Source organism: Hoplias malabaricus, chromosome 4 (genome assembly GCF_029633855.1).
Source record: "Hoplias malabaricus isolate fHopMal1 chromosome 4, fHopMal1.hap1, whole genome shotgun sequence".
Taxonomy (NCBI): domain Eukaryota; kingdom Metazoa; phylum Chordata; class Actinopteri; order Characiformes; family Erythrinidae; genus Hoplias; species Hoplias malabaricus.
In genome coordinates, this window is record NC_089803.1 from 13303781 (window position 1) to 13317436 (window position 13656).

The window sequence follows — 13656 nt, forward strand, 5'->3', positions numbered from 1 at the left end:
TGTGAACACAGAGGGACTTCACACTCTCCACACTGCTTCTCCAAATATGTGGAGGGGGAGGTGGTCTGGCTACTTTGTTCTCCTGAAGTCCACGATGATCTCCTTTGTCTTAGAGGTGTTAAGTGCCAGGACCTAGTCATTCCACCTCATTCCTGCAGGCTCCTTCATCACCATCTGAAATGAGGCCCACTATTGCTGTGTCCTCTGAGAAGTTTATGTTGTTTAGAGGTGAATGGGATCTACAATGTGCACTGCACAGAGAACAAAGAGTGATTGGAGGTGTGGGTGACAGAGTAAATGCTGTGCATGCTGAAAGATCAACAGTGTTTCAGTAGGAGATTAAACATGGAGTGTTTCTACACACAGCTCAGATGCCACTTAATGGAGTTTGAAATGTTTTTGAGGACTCAACTGAACACATGCAGAAACACTGGGTTAAAAGTTCTCTTTGTGGTTCACTGCTGAGAAATCATCCTCATGTAGAATTTACAGTAAATAACTGGCAAAAAGAGGACAATAATCTACTGTAAAACATACTGTTCATGACTGTAAATCAAATTACAGCACCCACTGTACACAAGTAAATACTGCTACAAACTTGTAAATACTTGGATACAAACATATTTTTTTTTCCCTGTAGATCAATTACAAGTATTTATTGTGTTTTTTTACAGTAATTATTCATTATACTGTAATCCATTTTACAGTAATTTGGTGTAATATTTAAATATACAGTAGTTTACTAGTAATAGAATTTGCCAATAAAATTCTATATCTACCATAAAAATGTTTAAAATTACACTGATTTCGAAATCGTTCACAAAACAAGACAACCGACGGTTACATTACAACACACAGCAGTGCACAGCTAAACGAGATTCCATGTCTCTAAACTCCAATGTGCTATGCAAAATAAGACAATGCGTAATTTAAATAGACAAACTCACAATCAACTATAGACAATACAACTACACAGAATAAGGCACCCTATCTATGAAATTAAATAATGGCAGCAAGGAATGGCAGTGTGTATAAATAAATAAGAAGTCCCATTGACAATCTCTGCAACTGCAGTAAATAACTGAATGAGGGACAGTTTCCTTCAACTAAACAAAGATAGGACAGAGGTGATTGTGTTTGGCATCAAGGAGCAAAGACTTGAGGTCACTACTCAGCTTAAGAACAGAATTCTAAAGACTAAAGGCCAGGTCAGAAATCTGCATAATCCTGGATCTCAACTTTAATGGCCAAATAAAGGTAATAACAAAATCTGCATTTTATCACCTTAAGAACATATCAAAATTCAAAGGGTATGTGTCACAACCAGACTCATTCATGCATTCATCTCTAGCAGGCTGGACTACTGCTATGGTCTCTTTACTGGACTTCCCAAGTCCACAGTCAGGCAGCTGCAGCTTATTCAAAATGCAGCAGCTAGAACTCTTACCAGAACCAAGAGAACCGAGAACATCACTCCTGTCCTCAGGTCACTGCACTGGCTACCAATTAAACACAGAATTTATTTTAAAGTGTTATTAATTGTTAATAAATCAATAAATTACCCCGGACCAAAAAATATTTCAGATCTGCTAGAAGTGTATGAACCCAGTAGGCCCCTCAGATCACTCGGGACTGGTCAGCTAGTAGTGCCTCGGGTCAGAACCACACAGGGGGAGGCAGCTTTCAGTCACTATGCTGTCTGCACCTGGAACAGACTCCCGGAAGACATCAGATTTGCCCCAAATATTACTGTCTTCAAATCTAGACTAAAGACTTTCCTGTTCTCCTGTGCCTTTGAGTAGTGCTGCACTTAGATATGATTTAAAAATGTAGATTTACTTATTTTATTTCTAGTACCATTTTAATAACTGTCCTTATTCTGTTTTCATTATTTTTACTGAATAGCTTTTAATCATTTTTATTTTTATTTTATATTCTGTTTTAATTCTATATTATGCTTTTTAATTGTTTTTATTTTCTTTTGCTTTTGAAATTCTACTGTAATTATTCTGTATCGTTCTGTAAAGCACTTTGAATTGCCATTGTGCGCTAAAAATAAATTTGCCTTGCCTTGCAAAGTGTGCTTTTGGACTGTGGGAGGACACAACGAGACAATATGGCAACATGGGGAAAATACGCAGAGGGCAGACATAGTCCATCTAAAGCACAGCCATCTTTACGTCCAGCAGTACACTCTGCATCTGAGGACTGAGGAGTGAGTTCAGTGAGAGAGACGGGTTGGGCGTCCAGAACACAGGCTTCCTGTAAGAGAGGAAACAATGGGTCATTTTGAGCAGCAGGCTTGGCTGCTGTATCTGTGAGGGCGTCGCCCATAACACCCTCTGAAGTGTCTTAAGTGTCAGCCTGACACTTTGGGCAAAATAATTGCTTTCAATAAAGGCACCAGTAAAGTGTGATCGATGTTTTTACCTGTAAATGTAAGAAATGTCCTGTATGACTACATCAGGAATAAGCATATCTGTAATCTGTCAAATATTTACACTCTTACCCTCAGCCAGTTTACAGGCCTCTGTTAGAGCCACCAGTGCTTGAGCTGAGAGCAAACCTGGCAACCTGACAGAACACAAACACTCATGCAGAGTCACAACAGCAAAACCAGCTTGGTTCTTTCCACACCTGTCATGGGATGCTGACCCATCAACAAATAAATTAAGGTCAGCATTAGGAATTGGAATATCCCTTAAATCAGGTCTCAGGGAGCAGACCTGAGAGATGGCTGCCAAAAATTCATGAGGCTCTCCATCATAGAATAGAACAGAATTCAACTTTATTGTCATTGCACATGTCACAAGTACAAAGCAACGAAATACAGTTTGCATCCATCCAGAAGTGCTTAGTAGTAAAAAATAAAAATATAAATATGTATATTACAAATGTACAGTAAATTGTTTGGGTATGGTGTGAATAAATATAAATATGTACAGGTTATGAATGTGCAGACTATGAACAGATTATAAATATTAATGTGAAGGTGTATAAACAGAGAGTATAATATATAAGTGTGTACTTATGAACAATGTAGGTTAGTTATACAGTATGTAAAATAGTGGGCAATATCTACAACAGATGAGAGAGCTGGTAAGTGGTGTTTAAGTCCATGTGTTATTAGCGTGTGTTAGCATACAGTTCGTCATTATTGTTCGGGTATTGGGAGGCAGAGTTCAGGAGTGTGACAGCTGTGGGAAAAAAGCTGTTCTGGTACCTGGTGGTCTTAGTCTGAAGGCTCCTGTAGCGCCTCCCAGAGGGCAGGAGGGTGCAGAGTCTGTGTGCTGGGTGACTGGGATCTTTCCCAGTCCTTTTCAGACAACGCTTCCTATAGATGTCCTCTATGGCAGGAAGTGGAGCTCCGATGATGCGTTGGGCAGCATTCACCACCCTCTGCAGTGCCTTCCGGTCTGAGGCAGAGCAGCACCTGTGATGTAGTTGGTCAAGATGCTCTCAATAGTGCAGTGTTCCTTCTGAAGTCCACGATGAGCTCTTTAGTCATATCGATGTTGAGCAGAAGGTTGTTATTGTCGCACCACTCAGATAATCCAAGCCAGACAATCCACCTCCTTCCTATAAGCGGCCTCATCGTTATCTTTGATGTCACTGTGGTGTCATCTGCAAACTTAATGATGATGTTGGAGCCATCAACAGGTTTGCAGACATGGATAAAGAGGGAATAGAGGAAGGGACTCATGACACAGCATTGTGGTACACCGATGTTGATAGTAATACTAGATGAGCAGTGGTTATTCAACCGGACTGTTCAAATGACGTTTCCCCCATTCTGCTGCTGCTGCCACAGCAAATCACATAACCATGTAATACAGTTTTGCTGGAGATATACTTACAATCCCATGAGAACATTACAATGCAGTATTATCCTCATGACATGCTTCAGCATCAGACAAACACACCAACAAATCATCTACGTACTCAAGAAGTGCACTCTCCCTGGGGAAAAGAAATCCTCAAATCAGCCTTAAGGGCTGCATTAAAATTGGTCAGTGATTCTGTAACCCTGAGACAATCGGGTCCATGTCCACAATTTACCCTTCAATAAAAAGGCTTTCTGGGTGCAGAGGAATGCTGAAAAACACATTCGCTGAATCAATCACAGAAAAATAAGTGCTGTTAGCAGGTTTAGCATGTACCAGGGATAAGACTGTGTGCTGATTTGGAACTTCTGTAGAGGGTGGAATCTTAGGATTTACTGCCTGCAGGTCTTGCACAAACCTCCACTCTTTTTTTTCTTTTTTTTTCAAAGTCACTTCTGTAATGTAATGTAGCAATGTTTCTATATATAATGTGACCCAATGATCATTTCACGTTGATTGTAAATGCTGTATATGGTTATAACTCCAGGTGTGTGTGTGTGTGTGTTTGCGTGTGTGCTGTCCGCTAGTGCTCCATAGCTGACTAATATGCTGACATGAACACCCTCAGCCTGACCCAGTATGAAGAAGAAGAAGAAGCGATTCGTCAGCCTTCACACTTGAGCGAAGTGGATGTGAAACGCTGGTCTGTGTTTAGCGTTATTTCCACGGACTCGGAGCCCCAGGAGCAACATTATCGAGAAGGAGCTCTGGATACACTCTTGGTAGAAAGTGAGTCTCCACTGTTAAACACACACACACACACACACACACACACCAGAGAGCAGTAAGTTGTGCTTGTTCACTCCGGAATAATTCGCTGCGTATAATGGAGCAGACACAGTTTAACTGTGGAATGCAGGATGTTGCTTAAGTCATGCTATGGTATAGATTTCAGGAATAAGCACTCAGTTCCCTTCCACATCAGGACCACAGTGTGATTAGTGTTTAAACCCTGAATCGGTGCACGAACCCATGGCATGTAGTTTCACAGGATACAATTAATGATCACGAAAATGATGGATCCAGAGCGAGTAGAACTCCGGCGCCCACAAGGCGTCATCGCGTTACAGCTCGGACTCGTACAAAACACTAAAGCCTTATGCATGAATTATTTATTAAACGCATTCACACGACATGACACAGCCCCTGACTGAGATGCATAAGGCTTTAGTTTTTTGTACGAGTCTGAGCCGTAACGCGATGGAGCCTGGTGGGCCCCGGAGTTCTACTGGATCCATCATTTTTGTGACACAGTGTTCTGGAGAAGACTCTGAGCTTCTCCAGTCTGTACTTCAATTTAGATTAGTTACTAAAGGGGTAGATCATTCAGCGTCATGGCACCCAAGATCAGGAAATCTTTATGACAAAGGTGTTGCCCCTGCTTTTTAAATCTTCTTTTGAATCTCAGCTAAAAACCTACCTCTTCTCTCAGTACTTCTCCACTCCATGGTCTTAAGTGTCATCACTTTCTCATGTGTTCTTTTCTACATGAAGAGATCTTTAGTATTAGAAAGCTGCTACATAAACAGTTTATTACCAGTAACAATCCCATCTGTAGCCACTTGGCATACCTTTAATGGCCCAATTGGGGCCTACCTATCTGTAGCTGCCCTGTCCACAACTGTGTCCCAAAAACAGTAAGAGGTTAACCCAGTGTCATAAAGGAAGGTGGAGTGAGGGAGGCTGAGGTATATTTAATCATAAGGCCTCATAAGGCAGTATTAAGGAATGTTCACTGTTTTTATGTTCAGCCATATGCTCTGTGTCTGTGTTCCACAGAGAAAAATGTTTAGGATAAGCTGTCAGTGAGGGTAGGAAACTATAAATTTTACCCCCTCCCTTAGTCCCTTTTGAATATGCAAATGTTAACCAACCTCTAGATTACCATATTTGGGAAAGGTGGGAGAAACATATAGAGCGGGGTCCTAGCCAGGAGGGAAGAGAGAATTTAGACATGGAAGAGAGAATTTGAGCGCTGAATTGAACACTCCTCTCAGGGGATCCTTAAGAACCTGTAAGACACTGTTTTGGTAAATAAAGATGTATTTACACCTGTAACCGTGTCTGCGGAGATTCTTTTCCATCACCTGTCTTCACAACACAGCAAAGTTAACAACAAAGATGGCGACGAGGATGGGATGCTGAGTTGTGGCCTTCCTGATTCAGACGGCTCCTGCATTCAAGTTCAAGTTCAAGAAGTTTATTGTCATTTCAGCAGTATACAGTGTTTACAGTACACAGTGAAATGAAATAGCGTTCCTCCAGGACCAAGGTGCTACATAAGACAATACACAACATTAAAGTGCAATTAGTGCAAAGCTAGTGCAAACAGAAAACAGTGCAAACACATTAAAGTGCAAAAGACATAGAACATAAAACAATACACAACATTAAAGTGCAACTAGTACAAAGCTAGTGCAACATAAAACAGTGCATACACATTAAAGTGCAAAAGACATAGAACATAAAACAATACACAACATTAAAGTGCAACTAGTGCAAAGCTAGTGCAACATAAAACAGTGCATACACATTAAAGTGCAAAAGATATGGCTAAGAAAATACAAAACAATGTCCCTACAGTACAATAAAATACAATGCAATACAAGACAATACAAAACCATAAGTACGGAGGGGGTGAGGGAGAGAGACACTGCAATTTAAAGTGTATTTGTGCTGTAAACGGTAACAGGATGTAACCATGATGTAAACAGGATATGTGTAAACAGCACACTCATTTTCAGTCCAACAGACCAGTGTTTGCGTGAAGAAGTGTGTGTGTGTGCTTCTTCAGTCCAGTCTCAGTCTCTAGGTGTTTAGGAGTCTGATAGCATGTGGGAAGAAACTGTTACGGAGTCTGGATGTGAGGGCTCGAATGCTTCGATACCTTTGTCCAGACGGCAGTAGGTTGAGGAGTGTGTGTGAAGGGTGTGTGTGATCTCCCACAATGCTGAGGGCTTTGCGGGTGCAGTGAGTGGTGTAGATGTCTGTAATGGAGGGAAGAGACACGCCGATAATCTTCTCAGCTGTCCTCACGATCCGCTGGAGGGACTTGCGATCTGCCACAGTGCAGTTTCCAAACCAGACAGTGATGCAGCTGGTCATGATGCTCTCGATGACTCCTCTGTAGAAAGTGGTGAGAATTGGAGGGGGCAGATGAGCCTTCTTCAGCCTTCACAGAAAGTAGAGGCGTTGCTGGGCTTTCTTTTTGATGTTACTGGTGTTAATGGACCAGGTGAGATCATCCGCTAGGTGAACACCAAGGAATTTGGTATTCCTGACAATCTCCACAGCAGAGTTGTCGATGTTCAGCGGCGAGTGCTCACCCCTTGTTTTTCTGAAATCTACAACCATCTCTTTGGTTTTGGCCACGTTCAGAGACAGATTGTTGACTTCACACCAGTCAGTTAGCCGCTGCACCTCCTCTCTGTATGCTGACTCGTCGTTCTTACTGATGAGACCCACCACAGTCGTGTCATCAGCGACCTTGATGATATGATTTGAGCTGTGCATCGCTGCACAGTCATGGGTCAGCAATGTGAACAGCAGTGGACTGAGCACGCAGCCCTGGGGGGCTCCAGTGTTCAGTGTGATGGTGCTGGAGGTGTTCCTACCGATCCGGACTGACTGAGGTCTCCCAGTCAGGAAGTCCAGGATCCAGTTGCAGAGAGAAGTGTTAAGGCCCAGTATATTCAGCTTCCCGATCAGGTGCTGAGGAATGATGGTGTTGAATGCTGAGCTGAAGTCTATGAACAGCATTCGGGCATATGTGTGTTTCTTGTCCAGGTGGGTGAGTGCCAGATGGAGCGTGGTGGATATGGCATTGTCCGTTGAACGGTTAGGACGATACGCGAACTGTAGAGGGTCCAGTGTAGGGGGAAGTAGGGTTTTGATGTGCCTCATGACGAGCCTCTCGAAGCACTTTGTGATGACCGGTGTGAGTGCAACGGGATGATAGTCATTGAGGCAGGACACAGAAGAATTCTGGCACCGGGATGATGGTGGTGTTCTTGAAGCATGTTGGAACAATGGCGATGCTCAGAGAGGTGTTGAAGATATCAGTGAAGACATCAGCAAGCTGGTCTGCACATTCTCTGAGCACTCTGCCAGGAATGTTGTCTGGTCCAGCAGCTTTCCGCAGGTCGACACTGCATAGAGTTTTCCTCACGTCGGCTGCAGTAAAAGACAGCACCTGGTCACTGGGAGAAGGGGTGGACTTTCTCGCCGTTACATTGTTCTGTGCCTCAAACCGTGCGTAGAAATGGTTCAGCACATCTGGTAGGGAAGCATTTCCGTCACAAGCAGGTGGTGTAGTCTTGTAGCTGGTGATGCTCTGGATGCCCTGCCACATGCGTCGTGTGTCTCTACTGCTCTGGAAGTGGCTGTGAATGATCTGGCCGTGTGCACGCTTTGCCTCTCTGATAGCTCTGGAGAGTTTGGCCCTCGCTGTTCTCAGGGCCGCCTTATCGCCTGATTTGAAAGCAACGTCTCTAGCCTTCAGCAGCGCACGCACCTCTGCATTCATCCACGGCTTCTGGTTGGAGCGGATGGTGATGGTCTTGGAGATGGTCACATCATCGATGCACTTCTCTATGTAGCTGGTCACTGATGATGCGTACTCCTCCAGGTTGATTGTGTTGCTGTAAGTTGCAGCCTCTCTGAACATGTCCCAGTCAGTGCACTCGAAACAGTCCTGAAGAGTAGAGATTGCTTCTGATGGCTAGATTTTCACCTCTTTCAGGACAGATTTCGATCGCCTGATGATGGGTCTGTATGCAGGAATTAGCATAACCGACATGTGATCTGAGTGTCCAAGGGGGGGCAAAGTAGCAAAGTAGCTCGTAGCAAAGTTCACATACTGGTGGAACACTTTCTTGAGATTAGCATGATTAAAATCTCCAGCAACAATAAACAGTCCATCCGGGTGTGTGTTTTGGAAGTCACTTATGGCCTCGTATAATTCCCACAGCGCTTGTGTTGTGTTTGCATCGGGAGGGATATAGATTGCAATTAAGTAAACAACAGAGAATTCTCGAGGTAAATAAAAAGGTCTACATCTCACAGCCACAAACTCCACTAACGGTGAACAATAAGCAGAGACCAGCACAGAGTTCTTACACCATACACCATATAGACACATAATCCACCACCGCGAGTCTTACCGCATAGCGCTGGGTCTCTGTCGGCTCGAAATGCAGCTAGCCCATCTAGCTGAATGGCGGCGTCGGGAATACTGTCGCTGAGCCATGTCTCCGTAAAAACAAAAACACAGCAGTCTCTGTATTCTCACCGTGTAGTTCGCTGAAGTTTGATATAGTCCAGTTTATTATCCAGCGAGCAGACATTGGAGAGAAAGAGAGAAGGGATAGCCTGCCGGCTCGGGTTAGCTCTTAGCCTAGCATAGATCCCCCCTTGCTTGCCGCGCTTCTGTTTCCTCTCACACCGCTTGCGTCGTCTCCTTCCCCGGCCGCCGGCATCAGGAAACGTCGGGGCTTCAGGGTTAGGCCTCCGAAGCAAGCGGAGGTTCCGCAGCGTCTCCTGGAGGTCATCGCTGATACTGTATATTTCCTGTTTGCGATATTGTTTGCCGGACCCCCCCGTTGGATAAAGTAATATGAGAAAAGGGTGGAGATGGGGTGGAGGTGGGAGCGAGTTTAAAACAGGAGGCTCAGTGGGCTTGATAAAGGCCGAACACAGCTCCGAATATGGGGATCAGCAGGAATGACTCAGCGCGGAGGAGCAAGCTGACGTCGTGAAGCAGTCGAGTCAAGATCCGTCTCCTGAACTAAATGAGGCGAGTTTGTCTGTCGCAGAAATGACGTGCATTTGCAGGGTATATATAGGGCTGAGAGGAGGAGTTCGGGCGTGGTCCTACTCCCAAAATTATGTTATTAGCATAACTTCACTTAAAGAGGATGCCGCTAATTCGGATAAGCCCTCGTGGAGGCGGGTTAGCCCAGCCATAAATCCTGAAAAATTCACTAGGTGATGTTTTGGGTCAGTTTGATGAGAAACTGGAGGTGTGATGCAGAGATTTAATTAGGGGTGCCCACTCGAAACACTGTTGACGAACACTGTATTGATGCTGCCTCTTTTTGAATTATTACACCTCATAAGGTAGCATAAATTAAAAATAAGGAAATAAGGAAATGAATAAGGAATAAAGGAAAGGGCGGCAATGAAAGAGCATGCTGTTAATGTGTGAATGAGTCGACTATGAGAATTGTGTTGAAAGTTATGGGTGTGTGTAAGCGCTGTTTGGGGGATGTTGGATGCTGTGTATGTGTGTGTGTGCTTAGTGAGTTAAGAAAAAAGGAGTGTCTTGCTGTATATGTGTGTGTGTCAGTGTGAGTGTGTCCCTCACCCCCTCCTTTTTCTCATCCTATAACTTTGTCCCTTAGTCTGTAACTATGTGTGTGTGTCAGCTGAAATAATTTTTTTGGGAGTAAGAGTTTGAAAGTGGGGGAATGATCAACCCCCTCCCTTTTTTGGCTGCTCTTGTGTGTGTGGGGGGGGAGAACTGGTCTCTCCCTTGCGCTGTAAAGATAAATTTTCTGTGGCTGTGTTTAGAGAAAGGGGGGAAAGGACACCTCTGCCCATAGAGTGTCAGAGAGAGAGAGTGTTTAGAGAAAGAGGGGAAATGTGATGAAGAATGAGAGATTTAGAAATTAATAGGGAAAGAAATTTGTAATGGTAAAAAAGTATGAGCTTCGTTCAAGGACAGTTATTTAAATGATTTATAAACCTCAAAAATGAGGGGTTTGTTTATTTATGAAAATGAGCCTTGAACGGAAGATGTTTATAAATTAAAAAATAAAAAGTAAAAATGAATGAGCTTTCTGGGAGACAGTAAATTAAAGATAACAGTAGAAAATGAGCTCCAGAAGGACGATTTTATGAGCTTTCTTGGAGACTATACATTAAGAAAAATATAGACAATGAGCTCCAGAAAGACGTTTTTAGATGCTGAGAATAGGAAAAAGGAGAGCGAGGTGTAAAGCTGAGTAATTAATAGGGTATATTGGGAAACTGTAAAGTTTAATCATGGGAATTAAAGGTAAAATTGTTATTGGGGAAAGGAGAGAATTTAACATTTCCATGTGTTTGCTTTTTAAGTTCCTATCAGTTTTGCTGAAGCTTTGAGATCTTACATTTTGATTGTTTCACTCTTGAAAAAGAGAGAGATGGCAGGACTTTGATTTGTGACGTACTGATAAAAGCCACGTTGATTTGGTTTAAATAGAAACTAATAGTTATTTGGGCAAATTAATAATATAAATGTATGAAAAATATTGATGTATAGTGCTGTGCAGGGGTTTGGAGCTCCTGAGATTGGGTGCGTTTGAACTGAGTTTTTTCTATGGATGTGGTGCTGGTGTTGTGCTTGTGATCTAAAATATAAGAATAGAGGATACATTTAACATAGTGGGTGAAAGTGCATTGGTGGAGCAGTAATTTGTTGTGCTTTAATGTTGCTCATTTGGGTTTAATGAATCAACAATTGTTGCTCAGAACAAGGGGTTGAATCTTATAGTCTCTGGTGTTTAGATCTCTGTGAAGTACTGTTACTGTTTAATAATGAATGTTTAATAAATCATTTGATTTGATTTCTCTGAAGTTGGCAAATTCAATTGGGGTTTAATTTTTATTGATTGTGGTAATATAGTGGCCTATAAACAGGAAAAAGGGAGAAAAAATAATTAATAAGTGTAAGTTGGAAACATATTTAGTCATTATTATGCCAAAAATGGGCACTAATGTTTCAAATGGGGTTACTCCTGTTGATAAAGTTAAGAAAAATAATCCTTTAATAAAAGGCATTGCAAAAATATCAGAAAGATTTTATAAGCGATGGCCTAACATAGACCAACCATGGCCGGTAGAGGGAACACTTAACCCAGATGTAATTAAAACAATAGAGGTACTTGTATCAACATATAAAACAGGACAGAAGAAAGGGCATCACGGAGAAAAGCGAAAGGAAAAAAGAGAAATAGAGCTTGGCATTCTCCAGTTATTTGAACAAGAGAGTCAGAAACTGATAAAGGAGGCAAAGGAAAAGAGGGAGAAAGGTGCAGAAGCAATGAATCAGCGTACAAAGACAATTGTAGTGGAAGTAGTATGCACATGTTGCGGTGGCATTTGCACTACATAGCGGAGTCAATGATAATTAATTATTATTTTATTAATAATTAATTATTTAATTCATTTTGCTAAGCTCCATGTTTGGGAGCCATTAACTAATATGTAGTGTCTTTACCTGTCTTAATTTTAGCTTAGACAAGTAGGTCATCTTCACATATTATACAGCAGAATTAGCTACAATTAACTATTATTAATGAATTATGCTCATTGATCCGCCGTGGGTTCTTGACTCTGAAATGGAATCTGAACTAGAAGTTATAATTCCATACAAGAAAGGTGCACACACAAACAAATAACCAAGGATTGGTTTTATCACACAACTGGTTTATTAATTGTAATATCAAATAATGAATATTGATTAGACATTCATATAATAAAATGGATTACAGCGATATATGAGGGAACAGGAAGATTAATATATGAGGGAATTTCTCTATGATAATTATTGTCCTAAGTTCTAAGAAAGGCTATAGTTTATCCCAGCAAACTTTCAGTACCAACCCATGAGCCATGAGAGACATGAGACCATGTGACCTTACGTATCCGGAGATCGACAGGGAGCATGGCGCTGATGGTGCCTTCTGGCACGACTTCCTGGAGAATTGCAGACGCGGGCCTTGTAGGTTGCAACCACAGGCGTTCATTTTCTCCCGAGGCTTTCAGACGCAGCCGGCGGAGCTGGTGGTGTTCTGAAGGTCTCTGTGGGGATTCTTCGTCGTCGCTGATCTGCTGCCTTGTGAGAGAGAGACATGTCCATGCAGGTCTCTCCTGGGCAGGTTTCCACATCTCAGAAGATCATTCTGAGGGTGCGTGCAGCAGTCCTCTTCGTGGCGTTGTCGTCGTTTGGAGGGTCAGAGGTCTAAGGTTGCCTTCATGCTCTGGGTGTGGTGTTGAAATTTCGCTAGGGTTAAACTATAGCTTTTCTTAATCTGTAGTTTCTATCTGGACCACGCTTTAAAGGTCCAAGACTGTTTAAGAAAGCCATGAGTCTGACGCCTGCAGAGTCTTTTCCAAAACTCAAGTCATTTTACTCTTTTAGCCTTGAAAAAGCTAAAAGAGACAACGCCCCAAGTGTCTGGACCCTTGAAGTGAAGGGTTGAACATCGGAGAAAAAGGGGCAGAAGCCCAAACAGCTTAAAAGCTCAAAAACTTGAAAAAGCTCAAAAGCTGGAAAAAGCTTGTGTCATTTGGCGCCACAGGTTTTTAACCAGAGTTTAGAAAACCCGCCCCGAATACCTGATTCGTCCTCAATGAGGGAGAATTGGAGCTTTTCTTGCTCCTGATTGGCTGTTTCCTTTACCTCGGGAGTGGCATCACATAGAATTTATGACACTTGACAAGACAAAAACTTGACCATCCCTAAGTGAATACTTTGCAATATAAAAGATTATATGTTAACACAAAGTAAAATAATTAAGAAAAAGATAACCATGTTCTATATAATTATTAACCAACTAAACACATAGTATGTGACTACCTTGGTTCTACATAAATTCATATAAACAAAAATGACTTTAAACACATGTACATTAATTCCACCTATTTTCATTGTCAAAACGGGATTAATTTCAAACAGTTGTGCCCATATACAACTTGTTTTCCATGTAAGAACTTTGGGATGTTTGAG